Genomic DNA, 19776 nt, shown 5'->3' with positions numbered 1-19776 from the left:
TTTGGGGAATCATAATTACTTTGAAACTTTACTTTTAGTTTCCCAGACACTTTGCATCACTGCAAAACAATAATTCATTGCTGCTGCATTGTATCACATGCTACGTTATGGAAGATCTGTCTGGAAGATCTGTCTGGAAGATCTGCTGTGACATTCGAATTGACAATACAGTAACTTCTTTATGTAGCATACCAAAGCATCGCAAATGCATACAAACACTTAAGCAACGTGATTGGACTCACATGGTGCATCAATGCACAAATAAACCAATTAGTTGGTGCAGTTGGTTTTTCTGTAATCAGTCATGTGGACATGACTCATGTTTGCAGCTACAAGAAAAACAACAAAAACAAAACTTTTAAAGTTGAGTCTCCACCATTGCTCTCTGAAGCTTCTTTTTCTGCCAGATCAGTTTGGTTGAGTCTGGTTAGATACCACAAATAACTGAGCCTCACTTAGCACTGTCGGTGCCCTTTAGTTGGGTAATCAAATATACAAATTGATTTATACATTCTAATGTCTTCTACCTTGTTTTTCTTCACCCTGCTGTGAATTCTCATATTTTAAGTTTGAGTTTTCTTTACCTTTAATTATAGGTTTTATTGAGGTTATTTTCAGCACATGAGGGGGCATCCTTATCAGTCTTAAGCCTAAAATTGTCACTATTAAGTCGAGCCCTTTTATAAGTCAACAAGGGGTATCATGGCTTGTATTTCGCAGTTGGAACAGCCAGAGGGCACTTTTAAATAAGGCACCAAAAAAAAAAAAAAAAAATACATTTATTCACACTGTTTTATTCCTTTACAGAGCTTTTGTCAGTGCCTTAATTCCTGAGACGAATTTCAGTGAACCAGAACATTAGGCTAACAACATGATGATACGTATGACCTACCCTGCTAGATTCAAAGTTTTTTTTTTTTTTTATCTGCCCATTGGAACCATAGCGAAGATCATGGTTGTGGCCAAATAATGCAAGAAAGACTTCAGCGCTTCAAGCCTACAGTATTACAGTACAGTATAACATGTTGCAGGGAGCAAAAAACATTCTAGCTCGAGTTAGAATAAATTGTTTGTTCTATTACGAGCAACAGTAATAATAAAAAGTAATAATTGTTTCTGCTCAGGAAAACATGCTTGAGTTCACACAATGTGGTCCCCCCCTCCCCCCCTTATTCAAAAAAAGCCTATTTAAAATGAGTTTGAGCCCTGGGCTTATCGTCAGCCCCAAATGTACCATCAAATTATATTTGTTAAATGGCATTTGATTAAAAAGTAGCACCTATTGAATTGTTTATATTATACCCTGATAGAAAAACTTTGATTTAATTTTATGGTTTTAGTTGATGTTCATTATCATTATTGTAATTGAAAAATGTTTGTTGCCCGTTTTAATCAAATCCCACTCCTAAAATAAAATAAAGAATACAATTCACTTTACTTTCACTTAAGATCATTTGTACAGTCTTACTCACTGAGTGTGAAGAAGACAAAGGGGAACATCCCTAATTTTGTGCCCAGTGGACAGTGGAAAGCGAGGTGTAATTCTGTGCATGGACGGAGTTTTCCTTTTTCTTTTTCTATTTGATATTTATATATCACAAAAGTGCCGTTTGTGCGATTTTGGGCATGAACCCACTGACATGAACTCGACTTGCTTCTCGGCCAATGATGGGCAGCTCCTCTCATTCCCTTTAACATTGCTGAAGCAAAAACAGACTCACTGGAGTCCATGCTGAAGATCGAAGCGTGCAAGTACGTTTATAAGACACTCCAAAAACACCTCTATGGGTGGATGATGTAAGTTGGCCAGGGCGATGACAGAAGTGGGCAGTTGGAGGTCGCCTCCAAACGCAATCTTTTGTCCTCCTCCTCCATAGCTGCGAAAGAGTGACTTTAAAAATATTGGGAAGGCGACGATAATAATAATAATAATAGTAATAATAATAATGTTTCATTCAATTAATTGATTTTGACAGTGATTCAGATGGTTTGATGCAAACTGTTATTTTTAAATACAATACAATGACCTCCACCACCCATATCTATGAAGCTCCAGATCTTTCAACTTGCACCTCGATCCAATCCACCAAAATTGTGTCACACATTTTGTGCACTTCAATAATTTATGCATTACTCAAAAGTAGAATGAATCAATACTCGTGCAGTACTTTTTGGTTCATGTTGACGTTTGCCCTCGTACCAAAAGGCTTCTTCCATTTTAAATGTTACTGTAACCTATTTGGCTGAGGGTCTATACAAACGTTTTACTTTATCAACTACCGGCACATCAGCTCAAGAAATCTAATATAGTAGATCAGTATTTAGCATGCAGTTTGTTCTTTTTATGGTTGAGTTGATCAAATATACACAGTCGTACAGTTTCACCAAGCACATAAGACAACGAACTTGATTGGAGTTTGTCATATCACCAGACCATTGAATCGTACCTTGTGAAAAACAACCCCTCGTCAGTGCTATTTTCTGTCTGAGCACCTGCTTACAAACAAAAAGCCTCTGTTGCAGAGGGGCTTTTCACACTGAATGATCAAGTGCGTGTGAGATAGCTCAGGGGCACTTCATGGGTGCCTTTATGATCCCAGGTCAAGCTTTATTGTGCCGGAATAATCTCTGCTGAGCACACATGCAGCAGGACTCTCATATCCACCACGCCATGATGCAAATTTGAGTTCCCTGTACCACCTTCATCCACACAAACATGCATACACACTTGTCATCCTCCCTCAGGCCCATACTGTCGAGATCCATTGCTCTCCTCTGCCATCAGTGGGAACAAATGAGCCGGGGCATGTTTCTTAGTGGTTCTCAGTGCACGTGTGCAGGCCAAACTTCTTGTCTGTCTAACCTCACTCTCTTCTGCATCAGTGAAACACACACACACGCACACATATAGAAGCGAACTTGCTCCGCACTGTTACCCACAGACAGATCACTGACAGTCTCGTGGCTATGTTGTATTGTGAATGAGTGTGTATGTTGCACTTGTGTTTGTGTGTGTGTGTGTGTGTGTTTGTGTGTGCGTGTGTTTGTGCATGTGTATGTGTGTGTTGTTACAAACTTCCCACCCCTACTGTGTCAGTCTGGCAAGTGCCATTTCACAAGGAGCTGAGGAGGGGAGTCAGGATGAAGAGAAAGCGTGAGCCTCAATGCGAGTGTGTCTGTTGTCAGAGAGTTTATTAATAAAGATGACCTCAGCTGTTCAGAGGGTGTCGCTTTCTTCGTTTTTTCTTTCTGCCTTTCTAAACAGACACAATTCACTAAAATAATCATCATTCCGAGAAACTATTGTATTAGTATATTCATGAATAAATGAGGATTAGTCTATCTCATCTCTTTCCTCATCTTTGACAGTTTTTTTTTCAACAGTCTGAGAATGCTGCTCTCCTGTTTGTGCAGACAAACATTCTTGCGTGCATGAAATCTGGGTCTACTGAGTAGTAACTGAGATAATCCTTTAGGATATGACTCTCTTTTTTGTCTCCTGCTCCGTGGATTTGATTATGTGCATCATTATGGTGGGCTAAGTAGGTTGAGTCCTTGTGTGCATGTGTGCAGACACCTGCGTAGAACATAAGCAAAAATATGAAATAAATGATTTTGTTTGTGTCAGACATCTCTGAATATCACCCCCGTGGCAGGCTCAGTCTTTCCTGGAAGCTGAAGGGTGTAAAGTTGCACTTTATTTAGTCTGGACAAAATGTGTGTCGTATTTTTTACAATCCCTCTGCTGTCAAAATGGCAGTCTACCATCGTCAGCCCGAGTTGTGAGGCTCCAACACTATAAATTCAGTTTTTGCTAACTCTAACCACATGGTCAATACTGTAGGGAAAATTGCATAAATATAATTTTAACCAAAGCCATCATGTTTTCTGCAAAAGCTTATGTAGACAGTTGACTTGAGACACTCATCATTTTTAAGGCTGATTAGTGATTTCTGTTTTTTTTAGAAAGATGACAGTAAAGGTTTTGGCCTGCCGTGCAAACGTTCAATATCAGGCCCAGGTTTATCTCTTTTTCGAGGTTATAATAACTCAGTCCATATATAGACAAGCGTGTTGTCATGGTGAAGCAGCCCCGACCATAATTATCACCACTTTTTGCGCACTGATCAAAGTTTTTGCAGCCGGATCTTTTTGTAGATGTGCTAATAGATTGTCTTGCCCACACTGAAGGGAAACTATCATTGTGTTTATTTCAGGTTAGAAATACATGGACTTTTTCTCGTAAGCACGTCGTTAAATACAATAGAAGTACCTTGATAGAGTACAAAAAGAGTTATTTGCTTGAATGGATTCACACCACTCATTAACAGTCTTATTAAAAATCATCCAGCCATGTTGGGTCAATATTTGTCATTTTAGATGGAGCTTCTGTTTTTTGGTGGAAAGACGGTGACTATTTTAAAGTTGTTGAAGTGGAACGCTAATGGAAAGGGATTTGGCTGCCTGGTTATATGATAAGAAACATAAAGACTCATGAATTCTTAAGGTGAAGGTTTTAATCAGTAGCATACTCTAAGAGAAAGCAGGTATTTAGAATAATATTTTATTTGGAAAATGATACATATTTGTCATTTATGCCCCTTTTGATATATAAAAAATTCCAGTTAAAAGATTTGGTGATTAGGTTATTTATAAAGGACAAAAGATGGGTCGAAGGAACCCAAATAAATAATTAGTTGAGGGGACCGGATTCATAATCATAGTCAGTGGACAATTACAACTACAATTACGACTGATACAACTTCTGTGAGTTGATGAATGAAGGCTTGAATGCAACTGATGGGAACATGATGAGAAATCTCAGTAATGGTTTTTGAGCACTGGACTTTCTGGCCAAATTTCTGCTGGACCGATGCAATAAAGGAAACATTTAATTGTTCTGCATCTGCTTTCCAAAATGATCAACTGTATTAGTCAAATAGAGCATAAAGAATGTTAGTTATAACTAATAATGTGAAGTGTTTGATTTTGACAGAACGCCAATAAGGAAAAAAGAAGGAAATAAAAGTGCTCCAGTGAGAGAAGATAAAATGCTGCCCATTTTGTCCAAGTATATGTCTTTGCAGAAAGATTTGTTTGGCTTTATGAGACAAATATTGGGACCATGTTATGAAAAGGTCAGGGTTTAACCATCACATCCTTCCACTTACATAAACACATGTCAGGCTGCACACACACATGCATGTATGCACACAGAGCCCTCTCTACCTACGCTTTCATTGCTCTCATTCAATCGGGTTTGTCCTAACTCCCAAATATTTTAACGTAGTCAAGTCAAAACACCATCAACTCTTTAGTTGCAAATATTTAACAAACTTCTACTTAATTAATTAAACCGTCTACAGGTTACTTTTGTGACATCTACGTACTTATGAATAAATCACACTTTTCAACTTTAGAACAAAAGAGGGACCTAAGAAGCAAGATAATGAATAAATAAAAATCAGTGTACTCCTTGCTTTTGCTTTCAACTGCTCTTTCCCACTGCTAAAAATCTGGTCACTGCATCCTGGCTGGCTGTAATGCCGGAGGCTTTGATAGCATCTGTGCTGTGGGCTGCACTTACAAAGTTTGGAGCTGGCAAAATGTGTGTTTTCTTGTGGTGGTGGTAATGTAAGGGCATTCATCAAAATAGCAAACAGCTCACCACCAATTTTCAGCAGTAATTTTATATCTGAGTCAAAGGACATGAAGTGAAAGGCTTTACTTTATTTTGCACCAAAATTTAAAAAAGGCAATTTTGTATCAACAGATCATGAAGCATTATAAATTGGTCATGAGTCACTGCTGCTAACTGGTTTAGTGTGGATGATGTTGATAAAATGCTTTTTATTCCATAACACGTTCACTTGTTGAAAATGTAGAGTGAACATTAAAAACACAATTTTGTCGAATAAAATATCAACACTGATCTTAAAAACCCTACCATCCTGTGAACTATACAATTTTCTTTCTACACAGCACAGAGCAGGGTTTATCATAGTTTGGGATTTTTCATTATAGTTAGTTATTTTGTTTTGACTTTTGTTTTTAAATTGTATTACTTTCAAGAGCAGGTTTATTAATTTTTATTAGTTTCATTTTAGTTTTAGTATTAGCTTTAGTTTTAATAAAAAAAAAGTACTGTACATGTAGTCTGTGTCAATTGCAAGATAAAAAAAACAAGATAATTAATTATTTTTTTTATTAAAGTAAAGTACAATTCTCACATTTCTATGAGATGGCCTTTAACTAACTTGTGATGGCTGATTTGGCCGGAGTTTGTTCTGTTCTCTCTGCCCACCTCCTCCCCGGCTGGGGAGGGGGTTAGGTGGCTCAAAAGCGGATAGCGGCTGGCTGGATTCTCGGGGACCAGTTCGGGATGGGGGAGCTGCGGCTCGGCCCCCTTGAGGACACTGCCAGGACAATCGAGGACACCTCCGACATCCATTTTTTTTCATTGATTTTCATATTATGTATTACTTGTGTACTCTCTGCATCCATTATAACCTGGTGATCCTGAAAGGGGGATCCTTCCATCTGTGGTCCCTTCTCAAGGTTTCTCATTTTCCCCTGGTAGGGGTTTTTTGAGTTTTTCCTTGCCCTTTTGGGAGCTTATGATCAGGGGATGCTTTGAGAATAATTGTCAATTTTGGCTATGTGAAGCCCTTTGAGACTGTTTGTGATTTAGGGCTATACAAATAAACTTGACTTGACTTGACTTGACTTGACTTGACAAAAATGAATGTATGATATTAATTGACAAAGATGAAAACATGGGACGTTTTTGCTATAATTACAGTATCGCATTTTAGTTAGTTTACAAACACAAGATGATTGTTTCTTCACCTTTTTAAAAGCATGTTTGCATGTTTTTTGTTTTAGCAAAATGATTCTCAATCTTAGTTATTGCTTTAGTTTTCATTAACTGTAACAACTTTGGTGCAGAGGCAGTATTCATATGCATAGGAAGGTAAATTTGTCACTATTAACTTTATATCGGTCATGCCATGCTACACTAACTAATCGATCCATTCTGTTCGTACTGATTGACGATTCTCATGAGGAATCTTGGTGGAGATTGACTTTGTCGAGCTGCGGCGCTAATAATGCCCTGAGCAAATGGCGTCCACCTCAATTTCGGCTTGTAAATCACAACCTGTAGTAATGAGCAGCACTTAAAGGGGTCAAAGTGTATGAATAACTCTCGAGGACAAAGACTGTAAAGGCTCACTGCAGCTCACTGGTGGGAGGTGGGAGTACGCTGTGCCCTTGGCCAGATGTTCTCCAAACAAGGAGTGTGATTGTGTGTCATCAGGAAGGTTCTCGGAGAGTGCTCAGCTCTAATAGATACTGGCATGTCATTTTGTTGGACTTTTATTGCCACATGCCTCTTCCAATCCTATCACTTGTTAAAGTTGTCATTACTCGCATGTGCATGTGCCGTTTGTGCACCGAGTCCTCAAGCAGACACACACTTTGGCACAAGCTCAAATCTTGGGCCTCTGCATCCGATTAGCATCTCATTGCGTTGTCTTGTGGAGGGATCAAACTGAGAACAGAGTCGGGCTCCTGTCGGGGCTCATTGGAGGAAGTGATGGTACATCGTCGCTCCATTTTCACTCAGCTCATCAGGGGGCTGTCATCTCTGACAATATGAAATTAGGCGCAATGCAATTAAAGGTCCTCGCTGTCACAATTGAGACTGATGGGCAAGGCTTGTATAATATCAGCGTGCCGGCTCATATGTTAACGGACTTTAAGGCTTTGTTAGAAATGTACATTTTGTATGTTCACACACATAAAAGCATGTCCTCCCCCACCTGCAAGCACACGCGATTAGCCCTGAAAGTACAGGTTTAAACTGTTAGTCATTGCTGATTCACAAGCCTCTGGCTGCTTGCCACATCATCCCTCACGGCACTGACTGTCAAACACAGACAAGCAAAAAGAAGCTGGAGGTATGCGCATGTGTGTTTTTGACAAGGTGTTTGGTGTTTTAAAATCCAGTTTTTTTTTTTTTTTTGCAACACTTTGCTCCGCTCTCATTTTTGGCCTCTCTTGCGTGTAGCTGCTTAGAGCCAAGCTTGGTGTGCATTAGTCAATGCGGACGCATGCATATTTAAATATGAGTGTGTGTGCAAATGTCTATGCAGAGCCTTGCAGTGTTTTGGCTGCCGGTTCTCCTGGATGAAGCCAGTGGAAAGCTGAGGTCTGGATGACTTACTTATTTAGGAAAAATCCACCGTTGATGGCCAGTGTGCTGCCATGCAGACAGATAATCATTTGCTTGCATACTACTGTGTGCATTTTTGAAATTGAAGTCATATTTGTACAATATAACATGAATACAGCAGCACGGTTCACTTTTGGTTAACATCTCTGCCTCAAAGTTGAGAGGTCCTGAGTTCGAGTCTCAGCTCAGGCCCTCCTGTGTGGAATGTGCTTGTTAAATAGCTTTGGTGGGACCGTGGACGTACATATATGTGCTCTGCAATCGGCTTGCAACCAATCCTAAATGCAGTCGGGCTCGAACCCACATGTGACCATAATGACCCTTATATAAAATAAATGGACAGCCATCTGTACTAGGGCTTCCTCTATCGAATATTTCTAGAATTCGTTATTGTATTGGTTATTCCATCACTTAATTGAATAATCAGATACAATTTGTATTCTATGAAAGTGTAGTAAAACAAAATTGAAACTCTTATATTGTTAAAATAGGGTATCGCCTGGATTTGACACTAATTGGTTTATACATATTTGAAATTAATACCACAATTCTAGGTAATGATTGAAGTTGACTGGTTCGAGTCAAGACGATTTAAATCAGCATCATTTTTCCTTGCAAGATGGAATCAATCTAAGGTAGGCAAAATAAATGTGTGTTGCATATGACGTCACGTGGTCACTTGGGCTACACGAGAGGTTGATGAAGGCGTTTTGGTTGAAGTCGGTGTTGGCAACTAGAGTGACGATCAGCGCGTGACATTTTTGGAACGGGTGAGATGTACGACTGACTCCGTTCAATCTAATGAACGCCATTTGTCAGCTGCTTGACAAACACAGTCCCTTTCCTCCAAAATGTGACATGTTAGGATATGAAAAACCAAGTGTCCTTAAGGAATTTGATTGCATTGAAGTCTTTGCTTGAAAAATTAATGTCTGCATTGGAATTGTCACTCTCTTCCCCAATCTGGAAGACAAAGCCTCATCAACTTGTGCGAGTACTGAGTTGCAAACAAAACCTCGGGTTTTCTAATTCGGCCATGGAGGCCTACAGGAAATGGACTTGTGTATGTAATGTTAATTGTTTTGTGTCTATATATTTATGATTATTATTAAAATGCATCAGATTTATATATATTATTATTCTGGACACTTAACAATGACTACATTATTCATGCGCTCACTCATTCACACTCTGGTGGTGGTAAACTACATATGTAGCCACAGCTGCCCACGGGGAGGCTGACATTGTGTGCCTCCGACCACCATCAAGCATTCGCACCCAGGATAAAACAGTGTGAGTGGAAGCACGGTATGCCGAGAGTCTTGCCCACGGACACAACAACACATGACACGAATTCGAACAGCTGACCCTCCAGTTACTGAATGACCCGTTCTACCATCAGAGCCACAACCGCCACATTTCTGTACTTCTTCTATTTTGCTGCTATGATTTTGAAGGTGGCCCAAGGGCTCCAAGAACACATCATCTGAGCAGACATCAGGTGATTAAGGCTTGATCAAATGCTTGGCTAACCAGCCATTTGTTAAACTAATAAAATGAAGGCACGTTCATGGGACTTTAAACATAGACCGATGCTGCACTATCCAAACCAGGTGATGTCTGGTGTTGCCATTTCCTCCTGGGTGAAAAACTATGGAACTGAATGCCAGAACAAAATGTTCGTATGTTTTGATAGTACTGAAAAAAAAAATCTCTCGGGAAAATTGTCCCAAGATGTTTCTTTTGATCACAAATGCTATTAGTGTGTGTTTTGATAATTACCTAAATGCATTTAGAATTTAGGACGATTTGTTCCCAGTTGTTCAATACCACTTTCTTTCAGACCACTGCGAGTTCTCAGTTCTTGAGTAGTCACCGATACCAAGACCCAATACCACTAGTACATTTTATACATAAAATAAAGAACAATGACAAATGATTGTTGAAAAGACCTTTATATCCATCCAAATATATAACATTTTCTTAAAATTGTATGAAATGGACGGCAATTCTCTGTTCTAATTTATAATTCCATCCATCCAAATATATCAAATGTTCTTAAAATTGTATAAAATGAATGGCAATTCTTTGTTCTAATTTATCATCCCCAGTTCCTAATCGTAAAACGGCCACAATACGGCGCCTCATCCTGACATTGACACCAATAAAGCTTGCTCATCGCTAGTTAACAGTTATTGGTTTTATGATTGGCATCATGATGGGCAGTTTTCACATGATGATAAACAAACATAACTTTCTGTCCTACTGCTGTTTTATAAGTGCTGTTTTATAAGTACTGTTTGAAACTGCTATAATAAAACAAGTGATTTGAAATAAAATTGTGTTGTATATAAAGTAGGCCATGGGGTATTTCCCCCACACTGTATTAGTGTTGGCATGAACCTAAACTCTCAATAGTGTCATTATTACTGCACTACTTTTTGTTGCTGCAACACACCATTGGGTGTTGAACATTTAACACTTGAGTAAATGTTACTAATAATGGATTTGCAGTGTGGTTTTTGCAATAAAAAACCCGTTGTGACAGTTGTTACCTGTTCTGTCTGATTGGTTGTTTTTCCTCAGATCTGGTGATTTCTTGTATCTCAAATTTGAGATACAAGATGAGGCTAGTGAAGGAGGATTGATAGTATTGACAAATACAGACAAATAGTGTTGTTTGTTTTAAAATTGGAATCTCCCGCTGTAGTTTGTTTTGTAAATGGAGGGTTTTCTGCCCAATTGACATCTTTTTGCATTCTATTAATCAGACCTCCTGCACATCTGGTTTAAGTCAATAAAGCACAGTGCTATGAAGCCTGAAAATCCAGACTTGTTTATTGACTTCAGTGGCTGAAGTATGAGGGTGTCAGAGGTTTTGGTGCTTCCTTTGTTCACTACCTCTGTGTAACTCAAGCCAGCCCATATGTTACTGACAGTATCTGCATGGCCCTTGGCGGTCTCATTGTGTCTGGTGAGCTATTGATGTTGACATGATGCTGAACCTGGTCTCTGCTCATGAGCACACATGCACATACAAAACCTGATCTGCAGTGTGAACATTGGGATCGACTCGATGTGAGCCTTGAGGGCTGAGGCTTGTGTATAGCCGTGTGTGTGCACGTATATGCGTTCAAGTTAAACCTTTGTCAACCCCCGTCCGTCCATATACAGCTTTTTCCTGTTCAGGGATGCGGGAAGCTTGAGCCTATCGCAGCTGACTTCAGGTTAAAAAGTCAATTGTACTATGGATTGGCCATCAGTAAATCACAGGGCATATATATTGAGAGAGGCAATTCGAATTCCCATCATTACTGTGTAGGATATGAACACATGCTGCCTGCTTTAGTCATGCAAGTGAACCACTATACCACAAAAAACACTTTTGTGGACTTTCACATGCAAATATCGCTTACAGTTTTTTGAAAGTGACATCTATTCCAAATATCTGTCAGACTTGATCTCAGACATTTTGTGGAGTTGGGCAAGTGTGTGATCTGCCTTTCAATGAGCCCTTTAACACGCCTGCATAAGACTGCATATGTGCGTGTTTGTGCAAGTACGTATACACAACATTTGTGTAAGACAATATGTACGCTACACATGCGCATGTATGGACAATAAATAATTAAAGCACCTGCAGTATGATGAACATAAATGGACCTACATTCCCAAATTTTGCTCACTGTCCCTGTGTTTTTGTCCTCTCTTTTAGTGACATGTGACGTTCATCTGAATCGAGTATCCTTGTTGGACGTACAGGAACAAAGTTCACAGACGCAGAAGGAGAAGAATAACAAGTAAGGAAGTGCAAACAGAATAAAGAGTGAAGGATAAAAAAAAAACATCTGTGCTGTTCAGAAATCCAAGTGAAAAATGCACAAAGGAAGGAGGTAGTGTGTGTGTGCGCGCATGTGTGCTTGTGTGTGCATTTGTAGTGTAAAATGAGCCAAAAATGAGGAGAAATAAGAAAGTAAAGATGCATTTGGAAAGGAAATCCATGGTGTACAAGGGAGGGTGGTACTTGTCAAAACAGGACGTGAAAATTACGGGCAATTTCAGGTACATCCGCAAAGAAATCATTTTGGTGACAAAAAAAGACAAGGAGAGAGACAGAGAGGGGAAAAAATGAGGTGATATTGGATGTCAATGCGTGTGTATGTGTGTGTATGTGTGCGTTTTTGCCCGTGTGTGAGTTTGTGCTTGCATTCATTTGCGTGGGCGTATGTGTGAAATTGATGGTGTACTGTTTCAGATGGAATGCAAAAAAAAAAAAAAAAACAGAGGCAAAGTTGACATAGAGGAAGAAAATATATGAAAACAATATATGGACTTTGACACGACCATTTCTGCGTATGAATTTTGTTTTTGTGATTATTTCTTGCAGCCAGTTTGATTCAGGGAAATACAACCAGATCCTTGGGAGACAAGGACCATCACCACTTAACAGTCATGAAGCAGTCGTCAATAGCAAAAAATATTTGGATTGTCAAAGATGCTGCATGAAAATTGTCCCATTATGTGAGCTAGAAACATTTTATAATGAGGAGCTCAATGCCTCAGACTCCCACTTGTTGGGAAAAAAATGCCAATTAATAAATTCTAGTGCATCACTAGTTTTACTTGCATACAAAAGACAATGATGCAATTAGGTGCAACCTTGGGTTAAATTACAATTTTATTGTCACCTACTTAAAACTGGGCTTTGACTTAATCAATCATCACTGACTATAATAATGTTGTTGCACATTTGATGGAAGTTATTCCAGCTGAGTGTGGGCAATAGGCAGGTTAAAATCTAAACTGGACAAATAATTCACACTCATATTCACACCTCTAGGCACTTTGGAGACATGCAGGAAGGAAAAGTACAAGTATAAGCAGAAACCCCACACAAGCACAGGAAGAACATGCAAACGAGATTGAATCAAGCTTTTACCAAGGTTTTATTCGCAACATGATTGTGTTAGCATTATTATCCAGTGGCATAAAACACACATAATCCAACACCCCACTTAACAATTGAACATTAAAAGCCTCCGTGAGAATTCTTCAGTGACAAGTTTGTAGGCAGGTGTTGCCTATCAATGTGTAACTTTCACAGAACCTCCAAGCTGTAAGACCAACTATTAAATGTAAAATGGAATTTCAATCTTAAATTGTTTTAAATGTATCTGTGATGACATTTGTCCATGATGTTTTTGTTTCACAATCCAATCCATGTGCTGTACATCCGTTACAGCGATTGCAAAAACCTACTCTAGGTATTTGTTTATTCACTTATTGAGTGTATCGGAGAGCTAGCGGCAGTTTAAAACCATAAACTAGGCACAAGCCTCAGAAGGGAGTCTGTTTATTATTTACGAGTCCCAGTTCCCCTTCAATGCCGACGCCAAACCTATGTCCTTGTCATAAGTGCATACTGGATGTGAGGATATATGGCTGTGTGTATGTGTGATGAATAGTTTTCTTATTTACAATCAGTTGTCAGCTTGATGGTTGCCCCATATACGGCAAACTTTAGTAAAGTGACTCTGAATAAAAAAATAAATAAATAAAAAACTCATTTTTATCCAGCTGCAAAAGGCTGAGGCTATGGAGCAAAATGAAGGTGTGCTTAATTGCATCAATAAAGGCTCACATGTGGCACACGCAACACACATAGTGACCTCATAGGATGCATATCTTTAGGATTTTAGCAATGTCCTTATCGATATTCCTTATCAATGCCGTTACTTATCAATACTCTTATTAACATGTTTCGTAGTAATTTGATTAAAGTAAAGATGTAAACAAGAAGATGAAAAATATAATTCACGTGTAACTAGTCATCTTAATTTTCCTTCGTTTAGTGATAGTGAATGGGGATTCTTACTTCTGTGGTGGCTTTACAGAAAAACAATATAACAGAGCATTACGTCATTAACAAATGCCGTCAGCGGCGTCATAATTAATTGACAGTCGCTGGATAAATACAACTACCATTAGTGGTATCGTTTGTATAGAATCTTTACGGTGCTTCGGTACCAACCCAATTTGGTACCGGGACCAAAAAGTACTGACTGACAGTATGCATCCCTAAATAGTAGAGATGTGAGGAGAAAAAAATTTTCAGGTAATAATTAATTAGTCCAGATTTTTACACAAAATCGGCATGCCTCTCTTTCTGAATCCCAATTCGCTTATGCCACGTCCACTCTAATACTTGCGTATCTGCCTTTCTGTCTCTCACAGTTTGTGAGGATATTGGTTGTCCAGGTTTTCTCTGTCAGAATGCCATCATAGTGCTTGAGTGAGGGAAAACAGGCTTGGATGGGGAGAGAAAAGGGGAACGGAGGAGGCTGTGACAGGAAGATGAGATAAGGGAGGAAATGGAGGGTGAAGGGAATGCAGGAAAGATGGTGGAGGTTATATACATCACAACAGTCTGACACTTGTCAGGTAGAAGCAGATTAAATGTTTCACTTAACAGCGTACCCTTTCACACATCTTGTTACAACACTATCTTGTAGACACATACAGTACAACACTGTTTGCTTTCAATTATTATCCATTTTGTCCTATAGGGTCGTGGGTCATATCTATATGGTGGTGTGTGTCTGTGTGTGTGTGTGTGTCTGTGGTGTGTGTGTGTCTGTGTGTCTACACACAGACACACACACACCACTAGTTTTGCTCGCATACAAAAGACAATGATGCAATTAGGTGCAACCTTGGGTTCTATTACAATTTCATTGTGAGACAAGGACCACCACCATATAGTATATATCTCTTCATATTCTAAGGAAAGGTCTTCACAGAAAATGCTTGCCAGGCGCGAGATCATAGGTGTCAAACTCAAGGCCCGGGGGCCAGATCCGGCCCGCCATATCATTTTAAGCGGCCCGCCAAAATCATGAGTGTCAACTCAATGTTTCTTGTTAAAATGCCCAAACTCTAAATTGTGATTGTGCAAAAATGTTTGTTATAATCCCAATTTCAAAATTAATTGGACATTTTTTTGAACTTTTCTGTTGTATGTAATAATATCCACACCCATTCATTTCTACTTAAGTCATCAATGGCCCCATGAAGGAAGACATAACTCCGATGTGGCCCGCAACAGAAAATGAGTTAGACACCTTTGCTCTAGATCATGCTAACTCAAGTGCTCTCACATGCATACAAGTTTCCATGCATGAAGTCTGTTGATGTAGGCAAGTGTACACTGTTTGGCCGTCCTCCATCCTCTTTTCCCTCTGTAGCAGAAGTCCTTGTCTCTCTATTGATCCATGCTTATCTTCCCGTAAACCTGCAACACTTTTCCTCATATTTGCCTGTCCATCCCAGACACTCTTCTCCTACCACCATATTGCTATTGATCGTTTTGTGTGTTCAAGAGAGTAGGCAGTGGTTAATGTAAAGCTGAGTCTGGAGGAGAGATGCTTGTGGTTCACCTATTGCCCTTCTCCCCTGTAATGGACCCAATCAAGTTCTAACAGACCCTTGGTAGACACATCAAAGCACTCCACTGACTTCTTTCTTTCCTTGCATTTATTTCATTCATGCCTCTACCATCCATACAAACCTATATCTGCAATGCTACAGCCAATCAAGAGTTGATTTCAATTCAATAGCTCTTATTTCTAAAATAAAATGCAATATGCATTCAAAATTTTTTCTGAATTGCAGGTGCTAAGCAGTGTTTGGTTCTTTTCTGCCCAAAATAATCAAACCATTGACTTTTAACAACGTTCAATGTCTCTCCAGAGTGTTAAGGGCACATTCAGTATTTGTTGAGTTAGCAGAGTGTATTGTGAAATGAAAGAGCAAATGAATATTTTTGTTTACAGTTTTAGTCTCTAAGTGGATTAAAATTATTACACTAAAATAACACCTGTCTAATTTAATGTCAGTTCTAGCTAAAGTATATCTATGTTTATGTAGTATTAATTAAGAGCTTGGAAGCAACATGCAAATCATTAGATTTTTTTTAATGATGATATCCCTGTCACACCAGATCTACTGGCTCTGGTCCTTGTGAAAATATGATGCCAAGTTTTGACCATGCTTTTTTACCTAATACAATGTAGCTTCTTACACAGCTATTCGAAACACTATCTAAATGAGTATGTATGTTATTGATTTTATCTCCTTGTGACCTTGACCATGTCTCCAGCAGTAATGTTGCGAATGAAAGTGAAGATAACTTCAAAATCAACAATTTGGATGTTAGTCTAATTGATCTCAAGCATGAAAATACATTGATGTCCATGTTTGTTTGTTTTTTTGGAGACAGACGAGCCGCAAGTCACAATTCATGAATGGTGAGGTTTGTTACAGACATTGTCATTCTGTTCTTAAACCTTGCATTATTTTTAAATAATTCATATGGTACGGTTCCCTATTTTTTTTTTTCAACTCAAAACTGAAAATAGATATTTCGGTCTGCCGATTGACCACTCTAAAATATTCCATAGATGCGAATGGCTGTTTGTCTGCAACTCGTTCAGGGTGTACCCTGCCTGCCGCCCAAAGCCTGCTGGGATAGAGTAAGCGGGTTCGAAGATTAATAAATAAAATAATGATAAGAAGAAGAAGATTTATAATCATGATAATAATCATGACAATAATAATGATTATGATGGTAATTATGACTAATTTGAGACCCAACCGCAAAAGTTTGGAAACGACAATTCTATGTTGCTCCATTACTGTTGTGAAAATAAATATTATTAATGCTGATTAATGTTGCATAAAGTTTTGAGATATACAAACTAAAATGAACCCTTTGAGAGAAACATTCCAAATTCAGATGCATCTAAATGCTAATATGTCAGGCATCTGGAAAAGTGGGCTTTCACATAGCTGGTAGAGCTGCTGCATCAGAAATGCAGGAATCAGTTTGGATGCAGAGCATATTCATATACAGCCCATAGTGGTCATGTGTATTTGTGCTATATGTGGAAGAGGACCTACTGTATGTAAGAGTTACCTAACATCACCGCAAGGCACCTTTGTAAAACAATAGAGGTGATAAAGAATACAGGATGTAATTCATTAAACCATGTATTGTGTTCAATTTTGAGTTTATTTAACCTATTACCTATTAACCTAAACCTATCAAACCACTGTGCTTGGGTGGTATTTAGTAGATTTTTACCACTGTCTAACAACCTGTACAAAAACATTTTGAAGAGTAAATTGCTTTTTGTGTGAAAGTCATTGTGAATCTTATACTCTACAGGAGGGTTATTACCTGGGATAAGCACCATTTCACCAACACCTAGCACAGGACAAGAAGGACAGAAAATAGATGGATTTGAAACTTTTGAAATAGCATCATGCCACTAAGTCACTTTAAGCAGCCTTAAATACCATAATGCAATCGATCCTCCCATTCCCTTTGAGTCCTTCGTAATGGCATCAATGTGTCGTCATTGCGTTGCTGATGTGTGTTTTCGATCTTTCTGTCGGAGTCAAGCTAGGTGTAACCTTTCTGCCCGACGGCACCTAACTGGGCTCCAGGCCTCCTGACTCAGCATGATCTCCTGAACTCTTGTTAAATTAAATGCTCAAAGAAAGAAACTAAGGAGATGTTGAGGACACGAAAAGCTGGGGTAAGAGTAAAAGATCATTCCAAAACAATTTTCCCTCTTAGAAGAACAGTGGGCAGCTTCGCTAATCCAGATCACATAGTGACTGAGGCCGTGGATGCGTTCTGTATTCATACCCTATAGTTGTTCCATATTGAAACAGTGCTTCGGCTGCCTACAGGCAACAATACAGCAGTTTCTATCATTCCAAGCTGATTAAAGCACCAAAGCATAGAGTAGAGAATATGATTCTGTGAGTGCTGAAATACAATGTCGAGAGACGTTTCTTGTTTGTTTGTCTGAACTTGGCCTGGAGGGAGCAATTTCATTTGTGCGCTGGTGCATGAGGAGCAGGTTGTAACACTAAACACTAAAAGGATCAACGTGTTGGGACAACTTTAACTGCACTAGAAATGGAAGAAATATTGAAAGTAAACAGTTATCACTTGATGACGAATATCTAGATTTGGGAGTTTATCTATGAGATTGGTATTGTCAATGTATCAAGAAGAATGTGGGAGATAAGACAGGACTCTACCTCTGTTGTAGTTAATCTGACAGGAGGTGAGTTCAGGGCTCGCAGGTTATTCTCGCAGGTTATATACATCTGACCATGACTTAATACACACTGCTTGGTGTACTGAGACAGAAAGGGTCATTTTCCCTCTTTTGCACTGTTTGAAGAGAAATTATACTGTACGAAACATTTACGATGACCAATTAGGATTTGGGGTAACTAAGAATCTAGTCCAACACCTGATAGTCTCTCTGTGTGTACACGTGAAGCGTATGTGTCAGCATGAACCATAATGTATCATATAAGGTTGAGTGACCTGTAACTGCATCTGGAGCAAAGACTCATCCGAACATATACGGTCTATAGATACATGTGCATTGATGTAGAGAGGAGAGCGCTTTTCCAGCCCAGCATCCCTGGGGCCTTCACTCGGTTCTGTCAGGTTGAGTGCACGGGGGTGTTACCTCCTCTCACTGCACTCACGTGTGCTCATCAACAACGTGGTCGGACTGTCAAACACAAGGTCGAGCAGAGAAAAGGCACTGGCACACACATAATTTGTCAGGGACATGGGACCGTTTATTTTTATAGACGTCGTTTGTGTTGTCGAATCAGGTTTTTTTGACTAGTCTGAAAGTTTTGAATCAAATCAGTCATCCTTTATCTTGCCAACCTAAAACAAACTGAAAATATTGTATCTAAAGTAGGTTTGCGTAGGGTTACATAAATGCCTGCGCTATCAATATTAAAAACGTCATTTGATTCATTTTGATACAAATCTTTTCAAACTGAGGGTATTGTGTTTGGCGTTAATGTGTATATAAAAAGTTCAAAAGGTTCAACTCAGTGCTAAGACAGTTATCGAGGTACTAACACATATCCCTGGTATAGAACGCTGCACAAATCACATGCTGAGTTGGCACTTTGCTTTTTACAAGTTGTGTATTAACAAGGGAGGCAGCTTGATGGTGCACTTACTTTTAAAGCAATATTGTTCAATCTCTGCACAAGAGAGAGGCTTCTATAAGATCCTGATCAGCACTTTCCAGCAGAGGGACCTGGGAGATACTCTGAGTGAGATTAGTTGCCGCGGTGATTGGAGAAAATGGACCTCCAGCAGAATAGATGAGATCCATTGATTAAAGCTGTCCATGAGCACTAAAATGTCTTCACTCAAACTGAAACTAGGAAAATATAATGCTTCACATTGATTGAAGTTTGTTAAACTTGCATTAATGGATTTTCCGAGCCATTTGAAGTGGTGCAAAACACTGAGCACGTAACAGTGACATACGACTGCCTCGTAAAGTTAGTCAACAGCTGTCTTGTTACCCATCCAACTGACTCAGACAGGCATTAGCATTTGAGTTTCTGTCACTCTGAGGAATCCAAGACAATTATCCACTCTCCCCTTAACTCTCTTCTGGTTCTTGCAAACTCCACAGGGA

At 39.1% G+C, this 19776-nt stretch overlaps 1 protein-coding gene across 4 annotated transcripts in view; it reads left to right on the top strand.

Moving 5' to 3' along the window:
• Positions 1 to 19776, top strand: part of sema4c (sema domain, immunoglobulin domain (Ig), transmembrane domain (TM) and short cytoplasmic domain, (semaphorin) 4C) — a 76514-nt gene that overhangs the window by 17353 nt on the left and 39385 nt on the right. For all 4 annotated transcript variants that reach the window (XM_049762896.2, XM_049762895.2, XM_049762897.2 and 1 more), the window contains one exon: positions 11952 to 12036. The gene's annotated coding sequence lies outside the window, so the exon portion shown is untranslated. The remainder of the gene's footprint in view (positions 1 to 11951; positions 12037 to 19776) is intronic.

The sequence above is a fragment of the Syngnathus scovelli genome, chromosome 3, assembly GCF_024217435.2.
Source record: "Syngnathus scovelli strain Florida chromosome 3, RoL_Ssco_1.2, whole genome shotgun sequence".
In the NCBI taxonomy this organism is placed as follows: Eukaryota; Metazoa; Chordata; class Actinopteri; order Syngnathiformes; family Syngnathidae; genus Syngnathus; species Syngnathus scovelli.
The sequence above is the reverse complement of the archived record's forward strand: the minus strand, read 5'-3'. Positions and strand labels throughout refer to the sequence as shown.